Genomic DNA, 14,475 nt, shown 5'->3' with positions numbered 1-14,475 from the left:
GAGATCGGGGCAACTCTTCATTGTGGTGCAAGGGTTCCTCATTGCGGGGGCTTCTCTTGTTCCCGAGCACAGGCTCTAGGGCACACAGCCTTCCGTAGCTGCAGAGCAGGAAGCTCTTTAATTTTGGTTCCCAGGTTCTAGAGTGCAGTATTTGTGGTGCAAGGCCTTAGTGTCTCCCCGGTATGTGGGATCTTCCAGACCAAGGATCAAACCCACATCTCCTGCATTGCCAGGCAGATTCTTTACCACTGAGCCACCAGCCCACTATTCAAAATTTTTGTCTTCTTTCCTATAAGTCCACTCTCTCCCACTGACAAACTATAACCAATACAAGTGAGAAAACAGGGCAGTCATAAAGGACAATTATAAGGATAACTTTTCCAGTTTACATTTCATACAAACATCCCAAAATTTAGTGCTTTATTAAGTCACTTTATTATGAGCAACTAACTTCACAACAAAACCACCAAACTTTATGAAGCCAGTTCAGTTCAGTCACTCAGTCATATCCAACTCTTTGCGACCCCATGGACTGCAGCATCCCTGTCCATCATCAACTCCCGGAGTTTACTCAGACTAATGTCCATTGAGTCGGTGATGCCATCCAACCATCTCATCCTCTATCGTTCCCTTCTCCTCTCGCCTTCCATTTTTCCCAACATCAGGGTCTTTTCAAATGAGTCAGTTCTTCATCAGGTGGCCAAAGTATTGGGGTTTCAGCTTCAACATCAGTCCAATGAATATTCAGGACTGATTTCCTTTAGGATGGACTGGTTGGATCTCCTTGCAGTCCAAGGGACTCTCAAGAGTCTTCAACACCACAGTTCAAAAGCATCAATTTTTTGGCACTTAGCTCTCTTTATAGTCCAACTCTCACATCCATACATGACTACTGGAAAAACCATAGCTTTGATTAGATGGACCTTTGTTGGCAAAGTAATGCTTCTGCTTTTTAATACGCTGTCTAGGTTGTTCATAACTTTTCTTCCAAAGAGGAAGCACCTTTTAATTTCATGACTGCAGTCACCATCTGCAGAGATTTTGGAGCCCCAGAAACTAAAGTCTGTCACTGTTTCCACATTTCCCCATTTATTTGCCATGAAGGGATGGAACCAGATGCCATGATCTTAGTTTCCTGAATTTTGAGCTTTAAGCCAACTTTTTCACTCTCCTCTCACTTTCATCAAGGGGCTCTTTAGTTCTTCTTTGCTTTCTGCCGTAAGTGTGGTATCATCTGCATCTCCGAGGTTATTGATATGAAGCCAGTAGTGGACCAATAAACATTCTTAAAGACCATAATTTATCATCCCTTGAGGCTCAAGCCACCGTTAGACATTTTGCAAGTTGACAATGTATCAAAGCTGAGCCTATCTGAGTTTGATGACATACGTGGTGGAATAGCCACTCCACTCCTCTCTGCTTTATAACCATTCTCTAAACATTGGGTCTTCCCTTCTTGGCAGATAGAACTGCTTTCTTTTAAAGGCCTGTTAGGATAATTGAGATTATAATATTGCTCTACCACAAAAAAAATTCTAATAAAAATGAAATATTTAAAACACTTTCTTTCTTATTCATTTGGCATTCTAAATTATCAAAGATGAAATCTAAGTCTCAAGAGGAAAAATAAATCACAACTGTGCTTATGCACTAGGGTTCTCAACTATTGTGCTACTTTAAAGAGAATAAAAATTACATGTAATCACTTGAGTCCAAGAGATATAAATTCCAAGGTTAAAAAAAAAAGCTATGTACAGATAATTAAAACTTTTAATATCAGAGTCCCTGAAGATGCCTGAAAATAAGCCCAAACAAATGGTTGAAACTTGAAGTCTCTGCCTTATGTCCTAGTTCTTAAAAAAAAAAAAAAAGTAACTATGAAATTATGTAAAATGGAAACCACAAATTACATATTTTGTTCACCTTGGTGGAAATGACTATATGAAAGGCTGTGAAATAATTGTATTAGTAGAACACACGCCGGCAACCCATGACGTTTCGAGGCCACAATTTTAGCCTCTGTTTCTGAATCAATCTGTACCCAGAAGCTACTCTAAATGTCTGTCTTCTTTTCTAGATTTAGACCAGGCAACTACTAGCATACCACACAGTTCTCAACACCCCCTGCCTAGTCACGGAGCACAGTTGGAGAGTAGCTGAGTGTATTGGAGCACAGGGAAGGCTGCTTGAAAATGTGCCTCATGGTGTATTGATTACTTTGAATTAAAGTTACGGTAGAAAAATAAATAAATACAAAAAGTTACTGTAGAAACAGGCAATGCAAGTGGGACAGTTCGACTCTCAGCTGCGTCTCCCTAAAGCAGGAAATAAATCTCTCATATAACAGGTGCCCTCATGTATCTAGAAGTAGAAGGACACTCTTATCACCAGGAATTGAAAACATGGGGCCAAGAAGTCTACGTAAACAAACCTTCTTACTGGTTTAATTTCCAAACCCAAACTCTGTTTTAGATGCTTCACTCATTAAGTACACAAAGGTTATGTTTCTTTGCCCTATCCGTTCTTCACAAATGTATTGTTTCCTTGTCTGAAAAGTACAAAAGCTTCCTGCTTTGGCCACTTCTTAGGTCCTATTTTTATGAAACCTCCATACACATGAATTAAAAGGTGTTTCTATTTCTCCAGTTAATCTCTCTTGTGTCCATCTTGCTACCCTGGGGCTGAGACAGTATAGAATCTGCCTGCAATGCAGGAGACCTGGATTCAATCCCTGGGTCAGGAAAATCCTATGGAGAAGGAAATGGCCATCCACTCCGGTGTCCATTTTATTATTAGTCTAGCCACGGGAACTCAAGAGAGGAAAAGGGGAAATGTCCTCCTCCTGGAAAGTTGGTGAGCCACCAGAGGGCTAGCTGGTCCCCACTCCCTACCCTAAGACTGCTGCGGCTGAGAAGACCTGGGGCATCTGACAATGGTGATGGTTTCTTGTTTTCACTCACTCAGTCGTGCCCAACTCTTTACAGGCCCATGGACTGCAGCATGCCAGGCTTTCCTGTCCTTCACCATCTCCCAGAGTTTGTTCAAACTGATGTGCATTGAGTCAGTGATGCCATCCAACCATCTCATCCTCTGTCGTCCCCTTCTCCTCCTGCCCTCAGTCTTTCCCAGCATCAGGGTCTTTTCAAATGAGTCAGCTCTTCGTATCAGGTGGCCAAATATTGGAGCTTCATCTTAAGCATCAGTCCTTCCAATGAATATTCAGGACTGATTTCATTTAGGATGGACTGGTTGGATCTCCTTGCAGTCCAAGGGACTCTCAAGAGTCTTCTCCAACACCACAGTTCAAAAGCATCAATTCTTCAGAACTCAGCTTTCTTTTTAGTCCAGCTCTCACATCCATACATGACTACTGGACTATTTACCAACCTGGCTCATAGGTTAAAGTGTCTGCCTGCAATGCGGGAGACCTGGGTTCAATCCCTGGCTTGGGAAGAGCCCCTGAAGAAGGAAATGGCAACCCACTCCAATGTTCTTGCCTGGAGAATCCCATGGAGGGAGGAGCCTGGTAGGCTACAGTCCATGGGGTCACAAAGAGTCAGACACAACTGAGAGACTTCGCTTTCACTTTCACTTTTCTTTCTAATAACTAGCTCTCTCAATACTGAATATAGTTCCCCGGGCTAAACAGTAAGACCTTGTTGTTTATTTTATGTACAGTAGTGTGTACATGTTGGAGAAGGCAATGGCACCCCACTCCAGTATTCTTGCCTGGAAAATCCCATGGAAGGAGGAGCCTGGTGGGCTGCAGTCCATGGGGTCACGAAGAGTTGGACACAACCAAGCAACTTCACTTTCACTTTTCACTTTCATGCATTGGAGAAGGAAATGACACCCACTCCAGTGTTCTTGCCTGGAGAATCCCAGGGACAGGGGAGCCTGGTGGGCTGCCGTCTACGGAGTCACACAGATTCGGACACGACTGAAGCGACTTAGCGGCAGCAGTAGCAGCAGTATGTACCTGTTAATTCCAAATTCTTAGTTTATCCCTTTTCTTAGATGAACTCTGGAAATGAGTTTTCTGGATTCTGTGAAGGCTCTCATGTGGGATGTCTCCTTGCATCTTTAGTTAGGCCATTTAAAAAAAGGCTTATTGGTTTGAGTCATTATTTGAAATTAATATAAGATCCTACTCATCAATGGCCAGACAATGAACCCTTTAAATTGGATATATTTAAAGGAAACTTTTTGAGAGCTGTCATTATAAGCAACTGTCATATTAGTACTCAAACTGAGAGAGGGAAAAAAGTATAATGTCTAGCCTTAAAGATCCCTTATTCTGAAAAAACAAAAATTAGACTTAAAGATCCAACATAAATTTCTCTTCTTAGGAGAAAGCAAAACAAAGCATCTCCAGGCTCTCCTACAAACGGTGAAGAAACAAATGATCAGGAAGCCAACATTCAAGGACTATTAGAAACAACTGTCTTTGTCTTACAAATCTCAACACCAGAAATGCAACTCTAGAAATAAATCAAGGCCCACTTATTTTTACCAGTCCCAAAACTTCACCTATTCCTCTCAAAATGCTTGTTGATACTATAAAAGATCAGAATAATGAAGCAAAATTTTCCATACTTAAAAAAAATTTTTTTCATAATAATTACCCTAAGACTTATAATAGAGAGATATAATCCAAAACTCCTAGGAGAAAACTTGAACTTTCTTTCTCTGTCCCTTAAGATTATAAACCTTATTATGTCTTTGAAGTGTAAACACAGCCCACGCTGCCTGAGACTGAGCCCACATTAGCGCCATTGGTAGAACCTGAAACAACAAACAAAAAAGGAAAGAGGCCTTTTTAAATACAAATTGTTAGAAGGTTGCTCCTACATCTCTAATAAGTCATAGCCTCCTTATAATTGCTTGTCAAGGGCAAATAAAGATCTTAAATTATTCTCCACAAATAATAAGAGAATTTAGCCATATAAGCAAGTAAATTTCATTTATTCCAACTGTTATTTATCAACTATTGCGTTTTTTAGTTTACTCGATTAAAGGCTAAAGTTTTAAAATGATAACTATGAGATCTCTGGTGGTGCCTTTCTACATATCTATATAGGTACATTGTAGGTACCCTATTTTTCTACCATCATATGTTTCGTACAAACAAAATTAGTTTGTAAAAGAGCTTTATGTATTTGACCTAAACAAGCAAGTGCTTTTATGAAAGTTCTCAAAAATATAATAAAGACTAATCCAAGAAGTTTTCAAGTTCACATAATCTAGAATAATCTTTGGTGAATAAAAGCTAACTTTAAGCTTGTTGGTCTAAGTGGCTAAAATAACTCAGTTGGGAGAGCATTAGATTGAAGCTTTTTGGTTTAATTAATACAGGTATGTCTTCAGAGTTGCCAGCACTAAATATAGTGCAGATAAACAACTTCTGTTCTACCTGGGTATACTAGTCAAATGGCCTCATGTAGTCTCTCTAGCAGTATGTCAACAATAACAGCAAAACTTAAGGTGATGACTAAATGCTTTACTGTCTCATGAAATCATCATGAGTAATCGAAGTATGTTGTTTAAAAACAACTGATTTAAATAGATTTAAATGAGATAAGACTTTTTAAACTATATTTTTAACAATAATTACTTTATGATATGTCTACATAGTTTCCTAAATCTCTTTAGTAATTATACCATTAGAGTTTGGCAACATTAAATTAAATGATGGGGATTCATTTAATGTTTAGATCATTTCCAAATAAGGTAAAATACTAAAACATTTATTGCTGAACAAGTCTAAGTTTACCTACTTTTGACCTCTTATTACAAAGACCAAATAAGTTCCAATCCCAAAGAAGGGCAATGCCAAAGAACATTCAAACTTCCACACAACTGCACTCATTTCACATACTAGCAAGATAATGCTCCAATCCTTCAAGTGAGGCATTAACAGTACATGAACCGAAAACTTCCAGAGGTACAAGGTTGATTTAGAAAAGGCAGAGAAACCAGAGATCAAATTTCCAACATCTGTTGAATCATAGAAAAAACAAAGGAATTTCAGAAAAACATCTATTTCTGCTTCATTGACTACACTAAAGCCTTTGGCTGTTTGGATCACAATCAATTGTGGAAAATTCTTTAAGAGATGGGAATACCAAACCACCTTACCTGCCTCCCAAGAAACCTATATGTAGGTCAACAGGGAACAGTTAGAAGCGGACATGGAACAGCAGACTGGTTCAAAATTAGAAAAGGAGTATACCAAGGCTGTTACCCCACTTATTTAAATTATTGCAGAGTACATCATGCCAAAAGCTGGGCTGGATGAATCACAAGCTGTAATTAAGATTGCTAGGAGAAATATCAATAACCTCAGATATGCAGATACCACCTTAATGGCAGAAAGTGAAGAGGAACGTGGAGCCTCTTGATGAAGATGAAAGAGGAGAGTGAAAAAGCTGGATTAAAACTCAACATTCAAAAAACTGAGATAATGATATCCAGTTCCATCACTTCATGACAAATAGATGGGGAAACAAGGCAAATAGTGACAGACTTGGGCTCCAAAATCAATGGGAATGGTGATTGCAGTCATGAAAATAAAAGATGCTTGCTCCTTGGAAGAAAAGCTATGACAAAGCTAGACAGCACATTAAAAAGCAGAGACCCACTTTGCCAACAAAGATCTGTCTACTCAAAGCTGTGGTTTTTTCCACTTGTCATGTGCAGATGTGAGCGTTGGACCATACAGAAGGCTGAGCGCCAAAGAATTGATGCTTTTAAACTGTGGTGTTGGAGAAGACTCTTGAGAGTCCCTTGAACAGCAAGGAGATCCAACCAGCCGGTTCTAAAACAAATCAATCCTGAATATTCATTGGAAGGACTGATGCTGAAGATGAAGCTTCAATACTTTGGCCACCTGAAGAGAAGAGCCAACTCATTGGAAAAGACCCTGATGCTGGGAAAGACTGAGGGCAGGAGGAGAAGGGAGTGACTGAGGATGAGATGGTTGGATGGCATCATTGATTCAACGGACAAGAATTTGGGCAAACTCTGGGAGACAGTGAAAGACAGGGAAGCCTGCCATGCTGCAGTCCATGAGGTCACAAAGAATCGAGCACAAATAAGCAACTGCCCAACAACAATGACAAAATAAGTTTCGGTTGATTAGTTAATGTATTTAATGGTTTATTGTACTATGAAATAGCTTATGTTTCTAGAAACTATAAAACGTATATAGGGGAGCGTCAGCTTTGTGCCCAGCGGCAGCTTCTACAGAAAGAGACCAAGATGAACACAGAGCCTGAGAGGAAGTTTGGGGTGGTGGTGGTCGGCGTCGGCAGAGCCGGCTCCGTACGGATCCGGGACCGCGGAATCCACACGCTTCCTCGGCGTTCCTGAACCTGATCAGCTTCGTGTCCAGACGAGAGCTGGGGAGCATTGATGAGGTGCCGCAAATTTCTCTGGAAGATGCTCTTTCCAGTCAAGAGGCCGAGGTTGCTTTTATCTGCAGTGAGAGCTCCAGCCACGAGGACTACATCAGGCAATTCCTGAATGCGGGAAAGCATGTCCTTGTGGAATACCCCATGACACTGTCTTGGGGGGCAGCTGAGGACCTGTGGGAGTTGGCCGAGCAGAAAGGGAAAGTCTTGCGTGAGGAGCATGTTGAACTCCTGATGGAGGAGTTTGCATTCTTAAAGAAAGAAGTGGTGGGGAAGGACCTGCTCAAAGGGTCTCTCCTCTTCACAGCTGCCCCATTGGAAGAAGAGCGGTTTGGCTTCCCTGCATTCAGTGGCATCTCTCGCCTGACCTGGCTGGTCTCCCTCTTCGGGGAGCTTTCTCTCATGTCTGCCACTTTGGAAGAGCGAAAGGAAGACCAATATATGAAGATGACCGTGTGCTTGGAGACAGAGAACAAAAGCCCGCTGATCTGGATTGAAGAGAAAGCACCCGGCCTAAAGCGAAACAGACGTTTAAGCTTCCATTTCAGGTCTGGGTCCCTGGAGAATATGCCCAACATAGGCATCAATAAGAATATTTTCCTGAAAGATCAGAATATATTTGTCCAGAAATTCCTGGGCCAGTTCTCAGAAGAGGAGCTGGCTGCCGAGAAGAAACGCATCCCGCACTGCCTGTGGCTTGCAGGAGAAATCCAGAAACACTGCTGCTCGAAGCAGTGAGGCGAAGGGGCAGTGCTGCTCTGCTCAGCAAAACCGGAGCCTGATCTTTACCAAGAGTTGGCCTTTATCTCTATTCTTACCATTAAATATGTCTTGGGTAAACAGGAAAATAAATAAATAAATAAAACGCATATAAAGATTTTCCAAGCCACATAATATTACTACAATTCACAATTGTTTACTTCTTTATTTTTACTAAAAAAATTAAGTTTCAAAGAATTAAGTTCCAGTCAATCAGTATCAGTATCAGTTCAGTCGCTCAATCGTGTCCAACTCTTTGCAACACCATGAACCGCAGCACGCCAGGCCTCCCTGTCCATCACCAACACCCGGAGTCCACCCAAACCCATGTCCATCGAGTCAGTGATGCCATCCAACCATCTCATCCTCTGTCGTCCCCTTCTCCTCATGCCCTCAGTCTTTCCCAGCATCAGGGTATTTTCCAATGAGTCACTTTGCATGAGGTGGCCAAAGTACTGAAGTTTCAGCTTCAGCATCAGTCCTTCCAATGAACACTCAGGACTGATCTCCTTTAGGATGGACTGGTTGGATCTCCTTTTAGTCCAAGGGACTCTCAAGAGTCTTCCCCAACACCACAGTTCAAAAGCATCAATTCTTCAGCACTCAGCTTTCTTTGTAGTCCAACTCTCACATCCATAGCCTTGACTATATGGACCTTTGTTGACAAAGTAATATCTCGGCTTTTTGATATGCTGTCTAGGTTGGTCATAGCTTTTCTTCCAAGGAGTAAGTGTCTAAATTTCATGGCTGTAGTCACCATCTGCAGTAATTTTGGAGCCCAAGAGAATAGTCTGTCACTGTTTCCATTATTTCCCCATCTATTTGCCATGAAGTGATGGGACTGGATGCCATGATCTTAGTTTTCTGAATGTTGAGTAGAACAGCCTGGAAAATGGCAGAGTACAAGGACTTACACTCATTTTCTCCTGCTGTGAGAACTCCAAAACTGCAGCTCTCTGCTAAACAACCATTGACTGGAGAACACTGGATCCCACCAAAAAAAAGATACCCCACGTCCAAGAGCAAAGGAGAAGCCTTAGCATGATGGTAAGAGGTGTGAAATTGCATTTAGAATCAAACCCCTTACCTGCCAGAGACACTCAGAGGGCTCAAATGAACCTTTTGAGCACCAGGACCCAGAGACCCTGCAGACACTAAGCCAGAACTGTTTGAGTGTCTCCTGCAGAGATATGGGTCAGCAGTGGCCTGCTGCGGGGACAGGGGCTCTGGGTGCAGCAGACCTGGGTATGACATAAGCCCTCTTGCAGGAAGTCACCATTAACCCCACCATAGAGCCACCAGAACTTACACAGGACTGGGGAAACAGACTCTCGGAGGGCACAGACAGAACCTTGAATTAAAACCACACTCACAGAAAACTAACCAAACTGATCACACGGACCACGGCCTTGTCTAACTCAATGAAACCATGAGCCATGCCCTGTAGGGCCACCCAAGACGGACAGGTCATGGTGGAAGGTTCTGACAAAATGTGGTCCACTGGAGAAGGGAATGGCAAACCACTTCAGTATTCTTGCCTTGAGAACCCCATGAACAGTATGAAAAGGCAAAAAGATAGTTTCTTCTAACACCTGGCTTTGTTAGTTCTCCAAACTAACATTTCCAAATTTCTGCTATCCTTTTCATCTGATATCACTGAGAATTAAAACTTCCCTATTACCTGAAGACCTGAAAACTGATGCTAGATGACTTGATATAAACTTCAGAGAAATTGCCACAGTCTTCATGCCCTGCTGCATGAGCCATTCAGAAAAACTTACTGATGATATTTTCAGAGACAATTCAAACTGTAAGAGATGCTTCAACCCTGATATCTAGACATCTTGAATGACTGGCCTCTGGGCTCAGAAACTGGTTTATAATCTGCTCCAATCATTAACCTCTGTTTTTCTTTTGTCTCCATGGACATGCTTCTTATTAAATATACAATTGCTTGAAGTATAGACCTAATTTTGGGAATCCACCTGGATCATCACCTACGCAAATGGGTCTAAGTGAACTAGCCTATTGTCAAGGGTAAGAGACTGGTTCAATGAGATGGAAAAATATACCAGCTCAAATTTTAATATGTGAAACTTCCAGGGAAGTTTCAGAGCAGAAAACTCCTGGAGCCCAGGGCCCACTGCCCCTAAATGTGCCTCAGTGGCATATTGATTATTTTGAATTAAAGCTACTTAGGAAGATCCAATGCAAGAGTCTTCCCAGGTGACGCTAGTGGTAAAGAACCCTCCTGCCAATGCCGGCGACATAAGAGATGCAGGTTCAATCCCTGGGTTGGGAAGATCCCCTGGAGGAGGACACAGCAACCCATTCCAATACTCTTGCCTGGAGATCCTATCAACAGAGGAGCCTGGCGGCCTACAGGGTTGGAAAGAGTCAGACAGGACTGAAGCGACTTGGCACAACGCAAGAGAGACACTTTAACTCTTCTCTCTCTCTCCCTGAACCTGGAAATAACTCTGTCATGTGAAAAGTACACTCCCTGCATCTGGAGGTTGAAGGACATTCTTATCACTAGAGATAGGGAATAGGGAGCCAAAAAGCCTGTGTAAACAAACTTTTTTACTTCTTTAATTTGCAAGCATAAACTCTGCTTAGATTCTCCACTAATTAAATACCCAAATGCTATGTTTCTTTGTCCTGCCCATTCTTCACAAAGTATTGTTTATTTTTCTAGAAAGTATGAAAGCTTTCCTGCTTTGGCACTTCTTAGGTTCCATTTCTACCAGACCTCCATACACATGAATTAAAATTTGTTTCTTTTTATCCTGTTAATCTGTCTTTTATCCATATTATTATTTGTCCAGCCACAAGAACTCAAGAGAGGTAGGGAGGGGAAATTTCTCCCCTTTCCAATAAGAGGAAGAATGAAACAGTTCTAAGTCATACTTAGAATTCAGAGGAGAAATCCCTAGTTGTAATCTGTTTATAAACAATCTGTCTAGTTTTCTTTATGAATACTTAAACAATATAAATTCAATTTATTTAACAATTATTCAAAGTACAGGTTGCTATTAGGTACTCCTTTGTGTAGTACTGGCTTTTTAAATATACATGATCTTGTCTTTTAGAATTTATAATCCAATTCAGAGAATAAAAATGTTTATCAGTCTCTGAAATCCTTCAAAAACAGCTATTCTTTATCTCAACTGTAGGGAGCTTGAACTTACAATAGGATGTCTTTCAAGACATTATATGTTATTTGAAACTCAGAATGTCCTCATCTGTAAAAACAATGATTAAAACAGAGAGTAAGTTCCCAGACCTGTGTACCAAAATAAAAAATTCAGAAAAAAAGACACTAAAAAAAATAGATGCTGAATCAAGTTCCCAGTTGATACTACTATCAGAATGCAAACACTCTTTGGACCCTTCACCTTTGGGGGAACTAATAAGAACTTGGTGAAAGAACATACTTCTAAAATTTAAATAACAGTTTCAAGGAGTCCAGTGATCCCCGAACCACCCAGGAATCCCCCACTAAGAAGGGCTGATTCAGGTGGACTCCCCTGGTGGTCTAGTGGCTAAGACTCCATGCTCCAATGGAGGGGACCTGGGTTCAATCTCTGGTTGGGGAAGTAGATCCCACACACCACAACTAAGAGTTCACATACCCCAACTAAAACATCCCACATGCCACAAGGAAGATCAAAGCTCCTACAGGCCATAACTAAGACCCAGGGCAGCCAAATAAATTAATAAGAAATGTAAGCCATACACTTGAAGAAGGAAAGAAAAAAAAACAGAAGGGCTGATTTAGACATTTGAGTGACATTAACAAGTTGATGGAATAAAAAGTCCCACCTCTTGATCCCCCAACAGAGACATCAATAAAGCAACAATACTTGGGCCAAGACACCTTTATGAGGCTTTCAGTATCCAATTAAGAATTCGCAACACCCCAAAAGAGCACAAAACCAGGAAAATAAAATGGTTTCACTTTATTCGTGTCAGCCCCTCCCTCAGGCCACCAGTTCAGGGCTGAGACCACTCAGCCTGCAATCTGATCTTCAGGGGAAAGAATGAGTGACATGTCCGCCTAGAATCTGTATGTAGCCTTTTAAGAGACTTCTTTCTGTCTCACTTCATTCAGAGCGCTGAGGCAACGAGCATAGTTAAAACACCTGGGGGCAGATAAGGGCAAGGAGAAAATGGCTTCACTAGTGAATTCTACAAACATTAAACAAGATTTAATGCCAACTCATCTCAAAATCTTCCCCCAAAATTGGCCTGATAAAATGGCCTGATACCAAAGCCAGACAAAGACACTACAAGAAAAGAAATTACAGGCCAATAACCCTGATAAATATAAATGCAAAAATCCCCAACAACAACAACCAAAAAACCAGCAAGTCAAATTTAAAAACAGCACATTAAGAGGATCATAGACCATAATCAAGGTGGATTTATCCCCGATTGATTTATCCCTGATGCAAGGATGGTACCGCATAAGCATATCAATGAATAGGATGCATTACATTAACAGAATGAAGGATAAAAATTATATAATCATCTCAATAGAAGTGGGCTTCCCTGATGGCTCAGCTGGTAAAGAATCTGCCTGCAAGGAGGGAAACCTGGGTTTGATCTCTGGGTTGGGAAGATCCCTGGAGAAAGGAAAGGCTACCTGCTTCAGTATTCTGGCCTGGAAAATTCCATGGGCTGTATAGTCCATGAGGTCGCAAAGAGTCGGACGCACTGAGCGACTTTCACTTCACTTCACTCAGTAGAAGCAGAACCAGCATTTGACAGAAGTCAACATTCTTTCATGATAAAAACGCTCAACAAATTAGGCATAGAAGGAATGTACCTTAACATAATAAAGACCACATATGACAAGCCCAAGGGTAATATCATCCTCAATGAAAGTGAAAGTGTTAATCACTCAGTCACGTCCAACTCTTTGCAACCCCATGGACTGACTGTATAGCCTGCCATCCTCCTTTATCCATGGAATTCTCCAGGAAAGAATACTAGAGTGGATTGCCATTCCCTTCTGCTTCCCGACTTAGGGATCAAACTCAGGTCTCCTACATTGCAGGCAGATTCTTTACTGTCTGAGCCACCAGGGGTGAAAAATTATAAGCCTTTATCTAAGGTCAGGAGTGACACAAGGATGTTCAGCCATACTCCTTCAACAGCGCTAGGACTCACTCTCCTGCTTCAAGGTAAAAAAGGAGCATGTCTAGAAAAGGAAGGAAGGTTTGGAACACTCATCTGAGAGAGATTACTAAAAACTTAAATCATTTTTGTATAAGATACCTATGTATATTCATATGGGAGACTGAAACTTTCTAAGTAGTGATGTCACTTTTTCATTAAGTATTTATTAATTGCATGCTGATATTGTCACCAAAAGAATCACTGTGTACTAGACCTAGGTCATTCATTTTCCCTGCTCAGAAGTTGCCCTAAACAGTGGGAATATTCTGAAATTTAAAAAGATCAGCATTTTTTCATTTCATTTCATAAAATACAAGAATGATAAATTTACTAGCATATCCCACAGCCTAGGGTGGTACTGACATTTTTGCCTTTCAACTTTGCTTTTCAGATACAAAGAATAAATATAATCTCACTCTGGGTAAATTTATTGTAGCCACAGCCTATCCAGGATAGTATTTGGCTTAAGAAAAAGAACACTGTTTCACAAATCAACAAAATAAAAGATATGGGTACAAACATAGGTTTTGCAACTTACTATTTATGTAGTCTAAACTCCCTGAAACTTGGTTTTTATCCCTAGGGAGAGGGCACTTATATATTGTCAGCTATTCATATGATGAGCATTAAATAAAATTGTATCATTGTGAAGACTGCAAGTTTTACCCATTGAAAGACCAAGTCCCAAGGACCTGTATCACCATGGCAAGTGAGTAAATTTAAGATTTTCTTAATCTTTCCCCAAAAGACCTGAGACTATATAGTCAGCAGAGAACATACTCACACTTTCCAAGGGATTTTGGACACAGGGTTTGATTTGACACTGAAACATCACATGTTACCTCTGTTAGGATATCAGAATATGCGGGTAAAGTCACAAGTACAATCCTGTCAAATTCCTGCTAAAAGTGGATTCACAGAGTCCTCCAGTGCCAGTTTGTTCCCTCTCTTGTTCCCAAACATATAAGTACTATGAACAATACTTGGTAATTAGCAGAAACCCCATATTGGTTCTTTGGACTGTGGTATAAGACCTATGCAGTAGAGAAGCCAATTAAAAGCTTCTAACTACCCCCATCAAGATTTTAATTTTCCTGAAAGTATTTCACCCCTGGTTGGT

At 40.9% G+C, this 14,475-nt stretch overlaps 1 pseudogene; it reads left to right on the top strand.

Annotated features, from left to right (window-relative positions):
• The first annotated feature begins 7,216 nt into the window (after positions 1 to 7,216).
• On the top strand, positions 7,217 to 8,266 carry LOC110150087 (biliverdin reductase A pseudogene; annotated as a pseudogene).
• Positions 8,267 to 14,475: the final 6,209 nt, after the last annotated feature.

The sequence above is a fragment of the Odocoileus virginianus genome, chromosome 24 (assembly GCF_023699985.2).
Source record: "Odocoileus virginianus isolate 20LAN1187 ecotype Illinois chromosome 24, Ovbor_1.2, whole genome shotgun sequence".
In the NCBI taxonomy this organism is placed as follows: domain Eukaryota; kingdom Metazoa; phylum Chordata; class Mammalia; order Artiodactyla; family Cervidae; genus Odocoileus; species Odocoileus virginianus.
Note: the sequence above shows the minus strand (reverse complement) of the source record. Positions and strands in the feature narration are given on the sequence as shown.